A 14344-nucleotide genomic window follows, 5' to 3' on the forward strand; every position below is an offset into this window, starting at 1 on the left:
GGTCAACACCAGTCCCTAGCTGACCAGTGTCTGGTTGTTTAGGTCGGTCAACACCAGTCCCTAGCTGACCAGTGTCTGGTTGTTTAGGTCCGTCAACACCAGTCCCTAGCTGACCAGTGTCTGGTTGTTTAGGTCGGTCAACACCAGTCCCTAGCTGACCAGTGTCTGGTTGTTTAGGTCCATCAACACCAGTCCCTAGCTGACCAGTGTCCGGTTGTTTAGGTCCGTCAACACCAGTCCCTAGCTGACCAGTGTCTGGTTGTTTAGGTCGGTCAACACCAGTCCCTAGCTGACCAGTGTCTGGTTGTTTAGGTCCATCAACACCAGTCCCTAGCTGACCAGTGTCTGGTTGTGGAGGTCCATCAACACCAGTCCCTAGTTGACCAGTGTCTGGTTGTTTAGGTCTGTCAACACCAGTCCCTAGCTGACCAGTGTCTGGTTGTTTAGGTCCGTCAACACCAGTCCCTAGCTGACCAGTGTCTGGTTGTTTAGGTCCGTCAACACCAGTCCCTAGCTGGCCAGTGTCTGGTTGTTTAGGTCCATCTACACCAGTCCCTACCTGACCAGTGTCTGGTTGTTTAGGTCTGTCAACACCAGTCCCTAGCTGACCAGTGTCTGGTTGTTTAGGTCCATCAACACCAGTCCCTAGCTGACCAGTGTCTGGTTGTTTAGGTCCGTCAACACCAGTCCCTAGCTGACCAGTGTCTGGTTGTTTAGGTCCATCAACACCAGTCCCTAGCTGACCAGTGTCTGGTTGTTTAGGTCCATCAACACCAGTCCCTAGCTGACCAGTGTCTGGTTGTGGAGGTCCATCAACACCAGTCCCTAGTTGACCAGTGTCTGGTTGTTTAGGTCTGTCAACACCAGTCCCTAGCTGACCAGTGTCTGGTTGTTTAGGTCCGTCAACACCAGTCCCTACCTGACCAGTGTCTGGTTGTTTAGGTCCGTCAACACCAGTCCCTAGCTGACCAGTGTCTGGTTGTTTAGGTCCGTCAACACCAGTCCCTAGCTGACCAGTGTCTGGTTGTTTAGGTCGGTCAACACCAGTCCCTAGCTGACCAGTGTCTGGTTGTTTAGGTCGGTCAACACCAGTCCATTGCTGACCAGTGTCTGGTTGTTTAGGTCGGTCAACACCAGCCCCTAGCTGACCAGTGTCTGGTTGTTTAGGTCGGTCAACACCAGTCCCTAGCTGACCAGTGTCTGGTTGTTTAGGTCCGTCAACACCAGTCCCTAGCTGACCAGTGTCTGGTTGTTTAGGTCGGTCAACACCAGTCCCTAGCTGACCAGTGTCTGGTTGTTTAGGTCGGTCAACACCAGTCCCTAGCTGACCAGTGTCTGGTTGTTTAGGTCGGTCAACACCAGTCCCTAGCTGACCAGTAAAAGGTTGTTTAGGTCGGTCAACACCAGTCCCTAGCTGACCAGTGTCTGGTTGTTTAGGTCGGTCAACACCAGTCCCTAGCTGACCAGTGTCTGGTTGTTTAGGTCGGTCAACACCAGTCCCTAGCTGACAAGTGTCTGGTTGTTTAGGTCGGTCAACACCAGTCCCTAGCTGACCAGTGTCTGGTTGTTTAGGTCGGTCAACACCAGTCCCTAGCTGACCAGTGTCTGGTTGTTTAGGTCGGTCAACACCAGTCCCTAGCTGACCAGTGTCTGGTTGTTTAGGTCCATCAACACCAGTCCCTAGCTGACCAGTGTCTGGTTGTTTAGGTCCATCAACACCAGTCCCTAGCTGACCAGTGTCTGGTTGTTTAGGTCCATCAACACCAGTCCCTAGCTGACCAGTGTCTGGTTGTGGAGGTCCATCAACACCAGTCCCTAGCTGACCAGTGTCTGGTTGTTTAGGTCGGTCAACACCAGTCCCTAGCTGACCAGTGTCTGGTTGTTTAGGTCGGTCAACACCAGTCCCTACCTGACCAGTGTCTGGTTGTTTAGGTCGGTCAACACCAGTCCCTAGCTGACCATTGTCTGGTTGTTTAGGTCGGTCAACACCAGTCCCTAGCTGACCAGTGTCTGGTTGTTTAGGTCGGTCAACACCAGTCCCTAGCTGACCAGTGTCTGGTTGTTTAGGTCGGTCAACACCAGTCCCTAGCTGACCAGTGTCTGGTTGTTTAGGTCGGTCAACACCAGTCCCTAGCTGACCAGTGTCTGGTTGTTTAGGTCGGTCAACACCAGTCCCTAGCTGACCAGTGTCTGGTTGTTTAGGTCGGTCAACACCAGTCCCTAGCTGACCAGTGTCTGGTTGTTTAGGTCGGTCAACACCAGTCCCTAGCTGACCAGTGTCTGGTTGTTTAGGTCGGTCAACACCAGTCCCTAGCTGACAAGTGTCTGGTTGTTTAGATCGGTCAACACCAGTCCCTAGCTGACCAGTGTCTGGTTGTTTAGGTCGGTCAACACCAGTCCCTAGCTGACCAGTGTCTGGTTGTTTAGGTCGGTCAACACCAGTCCCTAGCTGACCAGTGTCTGGTTGTTTAGGTCCATCAACACCAGTCCCTAGCTGACCAGTGTCTGGTTGTTTAGGTCCATCAACACCAGTCCCTAGCTGACCAGTGTCTGGTTGTTTAGGTCCGTCAACACCAGTCCCTAGCTGACCAGTGTCTGGTTGTGGAGGTCCATCAACACCAGTCCCTAGCTGACCAGTGTCTGGTTGTTTAGGTCGGTCAACACCAGTCCCTAGCTGACCAGTGTCTGGTTGTTTAGGTCGGTCAACACCAGTCCCTACCTGACCAGTGTCTGGTTGTTTAGGTCGGTCAACACCAGTCCCTAGCTGACCATTGTCTGGTTGTTTAGGTCGGTCAACACCAGTCCCTAGCTGACCAGTGTCTGGTTGTTTAGGTCCGTCAACACCAGTCCCTAGCTGACCAGTGTCTGGTTGTTTAGGTCGGTCAACACCAGTCCCTAGCTGACCAGTGTCTGGTTGTTTAGGTCGGTCAACACCAGTCCCTAACTGACCAATTTCTGGTTGTTTAGGTCCATCAACACCAGTCCCTAGCTGACCAGTGTCTGGTTGTTTAGGTCGGTCAACACCAGTCCCTAGCTGACCAGTGTCTGGTTGTTTAGATCCGTCAACACCAGTCCCTAGCTGACCAGTGTCTGGTTGTTTAGGTCGGTCAACACCAGTCCCTAGCTGACCAGTGTCTGGTTGTTTAGGTCCATCAACACCAGTCCCTAGCTGACCAGTGTCCGGTTGTTTAGGTCCGTCAACACCAGTCCCTAGCTGACCAGTGTCTGGTTGTTTAGGTCGGTCAACACCAGTCCCTAGCTGACCAGTGTCTGGTTGTTTAGGTCCATCAACACCAGTCCCTAGCTGACCAGTGTCTGGTTGTGGAGGTCCATCAACACCAGTCCCTAGTTGACCAGTGTCTGGTTGTTTAGGTCTGTCAACACCAGTCCCTAGCTGACCAGTGTCTGGTTGTTTAGGTCCGTCAACACCAGTCCCTAGCTGACCAGTGTCTGGTTGTTTAGGTCCGTCAACACCAGTCCCTAGCTGGCCAGTGTCTGGTTGTTTAGGTCCATCTACACCAGTCCCTACCTGACCAGTGTCTGGTTGTTTAGGTCTGTCAACACCAGTCCCTAGCTGACCAGTGTCTGGTTGTTTAGGTCCATCAACACCAGTCCCTAGCTGACCAGTGTCTGGTTGTTTAGGTCCGTCAACACCAGTCCCTAGCTGACCAGTGTCTGGTTGTTTAGGTCCATCAACACCAGTCCCTAGCTGACCAGTGTCTGGTTGTTTAGGTCCATCAACACCAGTCCCTAGCTGACCAGTGTCTGGTTGTGGAGGTCCATCAACACCAGTCCCTAGTTGACCAGTGTCTGGTTGTTTAGGTCGGTCAACACCAGTCCCTAGCTGACCAGTGTCTGGTTGTTTAGGTCGGTCAACACCAGTCCCTACCTGACCAGTGTCTGGTTGTTTAGGTCGGTCAACACCAGTCCCTAGCTGACCATTGTCTGGTTGTTTAGGTCGGTCAACACCAGTCCCTAGCTGACCAGTGTCTGGTTGTTTAGGTCCGTCAACACCAGTCCCTAGCTGACCAGTGTCTGGTTGTTTAGGTCGGTCAACACCAGTCCCTAGCTGACCAGTGTCTGGTTGTTTAGGTCGGTCAACACCAGTCCCTAACTGACCAATTTCTGGTTGTTTAGGTCCATCAACACCAGTCCCTAGCTGACCAGTGTCTGGTTGTTTAGGTCGGTCAACACCAGTCCCTAGCTGACCAGTGTCTGGTTGTTTAGATCCGTCAACACCAGTCCCTAGCTGACCAGTGTCTGGTTGTTTAGGTCGGTCAACACCAGTCCCTAGCTGACCAGTGTCTGGTTGTTTAGGTCCATCAACACCAGTCCCTAGCTGACCAGTGTCCGGTTGTTTAGGTCCGTCAACACCAGTCCCTAGCTGACCAGTGTCTGGTTGTTTAGGTCGGTCAACACCAGTCCCTAGCTGACCAGTGTCTGGTTGTTTAGGTCCATCAACACCAGTCCCTAGCTGACCAGTGTCTGGTTGTGGAGGTCCATCAACACCAGTCCCTAGTTGACCAGTGTCTGGTTGTTTAGGTCTGTCAACACCAGTCCCTAGCTGACCAGTGTCTGGTTGTTTAGGTCCGTCAACACCAGTCCCTAGCTGACCAGTGTCTGGTTGTTTAGGTCCGTCAACACCAGTCCCTAGCTGGCCAGTGTCTGGTTGTTTAGGTCCATCTACACCAGTCCCTACCTGACCAGTGTCTGGTTGTTTAGGTCTGTCAACACCAGTCCCTAGCTGACCAGTGTCTGGTTGTTTAGGTCCATCAACACCAGTCCCTAGCTGACCAGTGTCTGGTTGTTTAGGTCCGTCAACACCAGTCCCTAGCTGACCAGTGTCTGGTTGTTTAGGTCCATCAACACCAGTCCCTAGCTGACCAGTGTCTGGTTGTTTAGGTCCATCAACACCAGTCCCTAGCTGACCAGTGTCTGGTTGTGGAGGTCCATCAACACCAGTCCCTAGTTGACCAGTGTCTGGTTGTTTAGGTCTGTCAACACCAGTCCCTAGCTGACCAGTGTCTGGTTGTTTAGGTCCGTCAACACCAGTCCCTACCTGACCAGTGTCTGGTTGTTTAGGTCCGTCAACACCAGTCCCTAGCTGACCAGTGTCTGGTTGTTTAGGTCCGTCAACACCAGTCCCTAGCTGACCAGTGTCTGGTTGTTTAGGTCGGTCAACACCAGTCCCTAGCTGACCAGTGTCTGGTTGTTTAGGTCGGTCAACACCAGTCCCTAGCTGACCAGTGTCTGGTTGTTTAGGTCGGTCAACACCAGCCCCTAGCTGACCAGTGTCTGGTTGTTTAGGTCGGTCAACACCAGTCCCTAGCTGACCAGTGTCTGGTTGTTTAGGTCCGTCAACACCAGTCCCTAGCTGACCAGTGTCTGGTTGTTTAGGTCGGTCAACACCAGTCCCTAGCTGACCAGTGTCTGGTTGTTTAGGTCGGTCAACACCAGTCCCTAGCTGACCAGTGTCTGGTTGTTTAGGTCGGTCAACACCAGTCCCTAGCTGACCAGTAAAAGGTTGTTTAGGTCGGTCAACACCAGTCCCTAGCTGACCAGTGTCTGGTTGTTTAGGTCGGTCAACACCAGTCCCTAGCTGACCAGTGTCTGGTTGTTTAGGTCGGTCAACACCAGTCCCTAGCTGACAAGTGTCTGGTTGTTTAGGTCGGTCAACACCAGTCCCTAGCTGACCAGTGTCTGGTTGTTTAGGTCGGTCAACACCAGTCCCTAGCTGACCAGTGTCTGGTTGTTTAGGTCGGTCAACACCAGTCCCTAGCTGACCAGTGTCTGGTTGTTTAGGTCCATCAACACCAGTCCCTAGCTGACCAGTGTCTGGTTGTTTAGGTCCATCAACACCAGTCCCTAGCTGACCAGTGTCTGGTTGTTTAGGTCCATCAACACCAGTCCCTAGCTGACCAGTGTCTGGTTGTGGAGGTCCATCAACACCAGTCCCTAGCTGACCAGTGTCTGGTTGTTTAGGTCGGTCAACACCAGTCCCTAGCTGACCAGTGTCTGGTTGTTTAGGTCGGTCAACACCAGTCCCTACCTGACCAGTGTCTGGTTGTTTAGGTCGGTCAACACCAGTCCCTAGCTGACCATTGTCTGGTTGTTTAGGTCGGTCAACACCAGTCCCTAGCTGACCAGTGTCTGGTTGTTTAGGTCGGTCAACACCAGTCCCTAGCTGACCAGTGTCTGGTTGTTTAGGTCGGTCAACACCAGTCCCTAGCTGACCAGTGTCTGGTTGTTTAGGTCGGTCAACACCAGTCCCTAGCTGACCAGTGTCTGGTTGTTTAGGTCGGTCAACACCAGTCCCTAGCTGACCAGTGTCTGGTTGTTTAGGTCGGTCAACACCAGTCCCTAGCTGACCAGTGTCTGGTTGTTTAGGTCGGTCAACACCAGTCCCTAGCTGACCAGTGTCTGGTTGTTTAGGTCGGTCAACACCAGTCCCTAGCTGACAAGTGTCTGGTTGTTTAGATCGGTCAACACCAGTCCCTAGCTGACCAGTGTCTGGTTGTTTAGGTCGGTCAACACCAGTCCCTAGCTGACCAGTGTCTGGTTGTTTAGGTCGGTCAACACCAGTCCCTAGCTGACCAGTGTCTGGTTGTTTAGGTCCATCAACACCAGTCCCTAGCTGACCAGTGTCTGGTTGTTTAGGTCCATCAACACCAGTCCCTAGCTGACCAGTGTCTGGTTGTTTAGGTCCATCAACACCAGTCCCTAGCTGACCAGTGTCTGGTTGTGGAGGTCCATCAACACCAGTCCCTAGCTGACCAGTGTCTGGTTGTTTAGGTCGGTCAACACCAGTCCCTAGCTGACCAGTGTCTGGTTGTTTAGGTCGGTCAACACCAGTCCCTACCTGACCAGTGTCTGGTTGTTTAGGTCGGTCAACACCAGTCCCTAGCTGACCATTGTCTGGTTGTTTAGGTCGGTCAACACCAGTCCCTAGCTGACCAGTGTCTGGTTGTTTAGGTCCGTCAACACCAGTCCCTAGCTGACCAGTGTCTGGTTGTTTAGGTCGGTCAACACCAGTCCCTAGCTGACCAGTGTCTGGTTGTTTAGGTCGGTCAACACCAGTCCCTAACTGACCAATTTCTGGTTGTTTAGGTCCATCAACACCAGTCCCTAGCTGACCAGTGTCTGGTTGTTTAGGTCGGTCAACACCAGTCCCTAGCTGACCAGTGTCTGGTTGTTTAGATCCGTCAACACCAGTCCCTAGCTGACCAGTGTCTGGTTGTTTAGGTCGGTCAACACCTGTCCCTAGCTGACCAGTGTCTGGTTGTTTAGGTCGGTCAACACCAGTCCCTAGCTGACCAGTGTCTGGTTGTTTAGGTCGGTCAACACCAGTCCCTAGCTGACCAGTGTCTGGTTGTTTAGGTCTGTCAACACCAGTCCCTAGCTGACCAGTGTCTGGTTGTTTAGGTCGGTCAACACCAGTCCCTAGCTGACCAGTGTCTGGTTGTTTAGGTCTGTCAACACCAGTCCCTAGCTGACCAGTGTCTGGTTGTTTAGGTCCGTCAACACCAAACCTTACCTGACCAGTGTCTGGTTGTTTAGGTCCATCAACACCAGTCCCTAGCTGACCAGTGTCTGGTTGTTTAGGTCCATCAACACCAGTCCCTAGCTGACCAGTGTCTGGTTGTTTAGGTCGGTCAACACCAGTCCCTAGCTGACCAGTGTCTGGTTGTTTAGGTCGGCCAACACCAGTCCCTAGCTGACCAGTGTCTGGTTGTTTAGGTCGGTCAACACCAGTCCCTAGCTGACCAGTGTCTGGTTGTTTAGGTCCGTCAACACCAGTCCCTAGCTGACCAGTGTCTGGTTGTTTAGGTCCGTCAACACCAGTCCCTAGCTGACCAGTGTCTGGTCGTTTAGGTCGGTCAACACCAGTCCCTAGCTGACCAGTGTCTGGTCGTTTAGGTCGGTCAACACCAGTCCCTAGCTGACCAGTGTCTGGTTGTTTAGGTCGGTCAACACCAGTCCCTAGCTGACCAGTGTCTGGTTGTTTATGTCCGTCAACACCAGTCCCTAGCTGACCAGTGTCTGGTTGTTTAGGTCGGTCAACACCAGTCCCTAGCTGACCAGTGTCTGGTTGTTTAGGTCTGTCAACACCAGTCCCTAGCTGACCAGTGTCTGGTTGTTTAGGTCCGTCAACACCAAACCTTACCTGACCAGTGTCTGGTTGTTTAGGTCGGTCAACACCAGTCCCTAGCTGACCAGTGTCTGGTTGTTTAGGTCCATCAACACCAGTCCCTAGCTGACCAGTGTCTGGTTGTTTAGGTCGGTCAACACCAGTCCCTAGCTGACCAGTGTCTGGTTGTTTAGGTCGGTCAACACCAGTCCCTAGCTGACCAGTGTCTGGTTGTTTAGGTCGGTCAACACCAGTCCCTAGCTGACCAGTGTCTGGTTGTTTAGGTCCGTCAACACCAAACCTTACCTGACCAGTGTCTGGTTGTTTAGGTCGGTCAACACCAGTCCCTAGCTGACCAGTGTCTGGTTGTTTAGGTCCATCAACACCAGTCCCTAGCTGACCAGTGTCTGGTTGTTTAGGTCGGTCAACACCAGTCCCTAGCTGACCAGTGTCTGGTTGTTTAGGTCGGTCAACACCAGTCCCTAGCTGACCAGTGTCTGGTTGTTTAGGTCGGTCAACACCAGTCCCTAGCTGACCAGTGTCTTGTTGTTTAGGTCGGTCAACACCAGTCCCTAGTTGACCAGTGTCTGGTTGTTTAGGTCAGTCAACACCAGTCCCTAGCTGACCAGTGTCTGGTGTTTAGGTCGGTCAAAACCAGTCCCTAGCTGACCAGTTTCTGGTTGTTTAGGTCGGTCAACACCAGTCCCTAGCTGACCAGTGTCTGGTTGTTTAGGTCGGTCAACACCAGTCCCTAGCTGACCAGTGTCTGGCTGTTTAGGTCGGTCAACACCAGTCCCTAGCTGACCAGTGTCTGGTTGTTTAGGTTGGTCAACACCAGTCCCTAGCTGACCAGTGTCTGGTTGTAAAGTCCATCAACACCAGTCCCTAGCTGACCAGTGTCTGGTTGTTTAGGTCGGTCAACACCAGTCCCTAGCTGACCAGTGTCTGGCTGTTTAGGTCGGTCAACACCAGTCCCTAGCTGACCAGTGTCTGGTTGTTTAGGTTGGTCAACACCAGTCCCTAGCTGACCAGTGTCTGGTTGTTTAGGTCCATCAACACCAGTCCCTAGCTGACCAGTGTCTGGTTGTTTAGGTCGGTCAACACCAGTCCCTAGCTGACCAGTGTCTGGTTGTTTAGGTCGGTCAACACCAGTCCCTAGCTGACCAGTGTCTTGTTGTTTAGGTCAATCAACACCAGTCCCAAACTGACCAGTGTCTGGTTGTTTAGGTCGGTCAACACCAGTCCCTAGCTGACCAGTGTCTGGTTGTGGAGGTCCATCAACACCAGTCCCTAGCTGACCAGTGTCTGGTTGTTTAGGTCGGTCAACACCAGTCCCTAGCTGACCAGTGTCTGGTTGTTTAGGTCGGTCAACACCAGTCCCTACCTGACCAGTGTCTGGTTGTTTAGGTCGGTCAAAACCAGTCCCTAGCTGACCATTGTCTGGTTGTTTATGTCGGTCAACACCAGTCCCTAGCTGACCAGTGTCTGGTTGTTTAGGTCCGTCAACACCAGTCCCTAGCTGACCAGTGTCTGGTTGTTTAGGTCGGTCAACACCAGTCCCTAGCTGACCAGTGTCTGGTTGTTTAGGTCGGTCAACACCAGTCCCTAACTGACCAATTTCTGGTTGTTTAGGTCCATCAACACCAGTCCCTAGCTGACCAGTGTCTGGTTGTTTAGGTCGGTCAACACCAGTCCCTAGCTGACCAGTGTCTGGTTGTTTAGATCCGTCAACACCAGTCCCTAGCTGACCAGTGTCTGGTTGTTTAGGTCGGTCAACACCTGTCCCTAGCTGACCAGTGTCTGGTTGTTTAGGTCGGTCAACACCAGTCCCTAGCTGACCAGTGTCTGGTTGTTTAGGTCGGTCAACACCAGTCCCTAGCTGACCAGTGTCTGGTTGTTTAGGTCTGTCAACACCAGTCCCTAGCTGACCAGTGTCTGGTTGTTTAGGTCGGTCAACACCAGTCCCTAGCTGACCAGTGTCTGGTTGTTTAGGTCTGTCAACACCAGTCCCTAGCTGACCAGTGTCTGGTTGTTTAGGTCCGTCAACACCAAACCTTACCTGACCAGTGTCTGGTTGTTTAGGTCGGTCAACACCAGTCCCTAGCTGACCAGTGTCTGGTTGTTTAGGTCCATCAACACCAGTCCCTAGCTGACCAGTGTCTGGTTGTTTAGGTCGGTCAACACCAGTCCCTAGCTGACCAGTGTCTGGTTGTTTAGGTCGGTCAACACCAGTCCCTAGCTGACCAGTGTCTGGTTGTTTAGGTCGGTCAACACCAGTCCCTAGCTGACCAGTGTCTTGTTGTTTAGGTCGGTCAACACCAGTCCCTAGTTGACCAGTGTCTGGTTGTTTAGGTCCGTCAACACCAAACCTTACCTGACCAGTGTCTGGTTGTTTAGGTCCATCAACACCAGTCCCTAGCTGACCAGTGTCTGGTTGTTTAGGTCCATCAACACCAGTCCCTAGCTGACCAGTGTCTGGTTGTTTAGGTCGGTCAACACCAGTCCCTAGCTGACCAGTGTCTGGTTGTTTAGGTCGGCCAACACCAGTCCCTAGCTGACCAGTGTCTGGTTGTTTAGGTCGGTCAACACCAGTCCCTAGCTGACCAGTGTCTGGTTGTTTAGGTCCGTCAACACCAGTCCCTAGCTGACCAGTGTCTGGTTGTTTAGGTCCGTCAACACCAGTCCCTAGCTGACCAGTGTCTGGTCGTTTAGGTCGGTCAACACCAGTCCCTAGCTGACCAGTGTCTGGTCGTTTAGGTCGGTCAACACCAGTCCCTAGCTGACCAGTGTCTGGTTGTTTAGGTCGGTCAACACCAGTCCCTAGCTGACCAGTGTCTGGTTGTTTATGTCCGTCAACACCAGTCCCTAGCTGACCAGTGTCTGGTTGTTTAGGTCGGTCAACACCAGTCCCTAGCTGACCAGTGTCTGGTTGTTTAGGTCGGTCAACACCAGTCCCTAGCTGACCAGTGTCTTGTTGTTTAGGTCAATCAACACCAGTCCCAAACTGACCAGTGTCTGGTTGTTTAGGTCGGTCAACACCAGTCCCTAGCTGACCAGTGTCTGGTTGTGGAGGTCCATCAACACCAGTCCCTAGCTGACCAGTGTCTGGTTGTTTAGGTCGGTCAACACCAGTCCCTAGCTGACCAGTGTCTGGTTGTTTAGGTCGGTCAACACCAGTCCCTACCTGACCAGTGTCTGGTTGTTTAGGTCGGTCAAAACCAGTCCCTAGCTGACCATTGTCTGGTTGTTTATGTCGGTCAACACCAGTCCCTAGCTGACCAGTGTCTGGTTGTTTAGGTCCGTCAACACCAGTCCCTAGCTGACCAGTGTCTGGTTGTTTAGGTCGGTCAACACCAGTCCCTAGCTGACCAGTGTCTGGTTGTTTAGGTCGGTCAACACCAGTCCCTAACTGACCAATTTCTGGTTGTTTAGGTCCATCAACACCAGTCCCTAGCTGACCAGTGTCTGGTTGTTTAGGTCGGTCAACACCAGTCCCTAGCTGACCAGTGTCTGGTTGTTTAGATCCGTCAACACCAGTCCCTAGCTGACCAGTGTCTGGTTGTTTAGGTCGGTCAACACCTGTCCCTAGCTGACCAGTGTCTGGTTGTTTAGGTCGGTCAACACCAGTCCCTAGCTGACCAGTGTCTGGTTGTTTAGGTCGGTCAACACCAGTCCCTAGCTGACCAGTGTCTGGTTGTTTAGGTCTGTCAACACCAGTCCCTAGCTGACCAGTGTCTGGTTGTTTAGGTCGGTCAACACCAGTCCCTAGCTGACCAGTGTCTGGTTGTTTAGGTCTGTCAACACCAGTCCCTAGCTGACCAGTGTCTGGTTGTTTAGGTCCGTCAACACCAAACCTTACCTGACCAGTGTCTGGTTGTTTAGGTCGGTCAACACCAGTCCCTAGCTGACCAGTGTCTGGTTGTTTAGGTCCATCAACACCAGTCCCTAGCTGACCAGTGTCTGGTTGTTTAGGTCGGTCAACACCAGTCCCTAGCTGACCAGTGTCTGGTTGTTTAGGTCGGTCAACACCAGTCCCTAGCTGACCAGTGTCTGGTTGTTTAGGTCGGTCAACACCAGTCCCTAGCTGACCAGTGTCTTGTTGTTTAGGTCGGTCAACACCAGTCCCTAGTTGACCAGTGTCTGGTTGTTTAGGTCCGTCAACACCAAACCTTACCTGACCAGTGTCTGGTTGTTTAGGTCCATCAACACCAGTCCCTAGCTGACCAGTGTCTGGTTGTTTAGGTCCATCAACACCAGTCCCTAGCTGACCAGTGTCTGGTTGTTTAGGTCGGTCAACACCAGTCCCTAGCTGACCAGTGTCTGGTTGTTTAGGTCGGCCAACACCAGTCCCTAGCTGACCAGTGTCTGGTTGTTTAGGTCGGTCAACACCAGTCCCTAGCTGACCAGTGTCTGGTTGTTTAGGTCCGTCAACACCAGTCCCTAGCTGACCAGTGTCTGGTTGTTTAGGTCCGTCAACACCAGTCCCTAGCTGACCAGTGTCTGGTCGTTTAGGTCGGTCAACACCAGTCCCTAGCTGACCAGTGTCTGGTCGTTTAGGTCGGTCAACACCAGTCCCTAGCTGACCAGTGTCTGGTCGTTTAGGTCGGTCAACACCAGTCCCTAGCTGACCAGTGTCTGGTTGTTTATGTCCGTCAACACCAGTCCCTAGCTGACCAGTGTCTGGTTGTTTAGGTCGGTCAACACCAGTCCCTAGCTGACCAGTGTCTGGTTGTTTAGATCCGTCAACACCAGTCCCTAGCTGACCAGTGTCTGGTTGTTTAGGTCGGTCAACACCTGTCCCTAGCTGACCAGTGTCTGGTTGTTTAGGTCGGTCAACACCAGTCCCTAGCTGACCATTGTCTGGTTGTTTAGGTCGGTCAACACCAGTCCCTAGCTGACCAGTGTCTGGTTGTTTAGGTCTGTCAACACCAGTCCCTAGCTGACCAGTGTCTGGTTGTTTAGGTCGGTCAACACCAGTCCCTAGCTGACCAGTGTCTGGTTGTTTAGGTCTGTCAACACCAGTCCCTAGCTGACCAGTGTCTGGTTGTTTAGGTCCGTCAACACCAAACCTTACCTGACCAGTGTCTGGTTGTTTAGGTCGGTCAACACCAGTCCCTAGCTGACCAGTGTCTGGTTGTTTAGGTCCATCAACACCAGTCCCTAGCTGACCAGTGTCTGGTTGTTTAGGTCGGTCAACACCAGTCCCTAGCTGACCAGTGTCTGGTTGTTTAGGTCGGTCAACACCAGTCCCTAGCTGACCAGTGTCTGGTTGTTTAGGTCGGTCAACACCAGTCCCTAGCTGACCAGTGTCTTGTTGTTTAGGTCGGTCAACACCAGTCCCTAGTTGACCAGTGTCTGGTTGTTTAGGTCAGTCAACACCAGTCCCTAGCTGACCAGTGTCTGGTGTTTAGGTCGGTCAACACCAGTCCCTAGCTGACCAGTTTCTGGTTGTTTAGGTCGGTCAACACCAGTCCCTAGCTGACCAGTGTCTGGTTGTTTAGGTCGGTCAACACCAGTCCCTAGCTGACCAGTGTCTGGCTGTTTAGGTCGGTCAACACCAGTCCCTAGCTGACCAGTGTCTGGTTGTTTAGGTTGGTCAACACCAGTCCCTAGCTGACCAGTGTCTGGTTGTAAAGTCCATCAACACCAGTCCCTAGCTGACCAGTGTCTGGTTGTTTAGGTTGGTCAACACCAGTCCCTAGCTGACCAGTGTCTGGTTGTAAAGTCCATCAACACCAGTCCCTAGCTGACCAGTGTCTTGTTGTTTAGGTCAATCAACACCAGTCCCAAACTGACCAGTGTCTGGTTGTTTAGGTCGGTCAACACCAGTCCCTAGCTGACCAGTGTCTGGTTGTGGAGGTCCATCAACACCAGTCCCTAGCTGACCAGTGTCTGGTTGTTTAGGTCAGTCAACACCAGTCCCTAGTTGACCAGTGTCTGGTTGTTTAGGTCCGTCAACACCAGTCCCTAGCTGACCAGTGTCTGGTTGTTTAGGTCCGTCAACACCAGTCCCTAGCTGATCAGTGTCTGGTTGTTTAGGTCGGTCAACACCAGTCCCAGCTGACCAGTGTCTGGTTGTTTAGGTCGGTCAACACCAGTCCCTAGCTGACCAGTGTCTGGTTGTTTAGGTCGGTCAACACCAGTCCCTAGCTGATCAGTGTCTGGTTGTCTAGGTCGGTCAACACCAGTCCCTAGCTGACCAGTGTCTGGTTGTTT

The 14344-nt window shown here is 52.4% G+C and overlaps 1 protein-coding gene across 1 annotated transcript in view; it reads right to left on the reverse strand.

The window, feature by feature from the left end:
• LOC129829667 (transducin-like enhancer protein 4) overlaps positions 1 to 14344 on the reverse strand; it is a 58200-nt gene that overhangs the window by 7556 nt on the left and 36300 nt on the right. The window lies entirely within an intron of this gene.

This window comes from Salvelinus fontinalis, chromosome 31, assembly GCF_029448725.1.
Source record: "Salvelinus fontinalis isolate EN_2023a chromosome 31, ASM2944872v1, whole genome shotgun sequence".
NCBI classification, from domain to species: Eukaryota; Metazoa; Chordata; class Actinopteri; order Salmoniformes; family Salmonidae; genus Salvelinus; species Salvelinus fontinalis.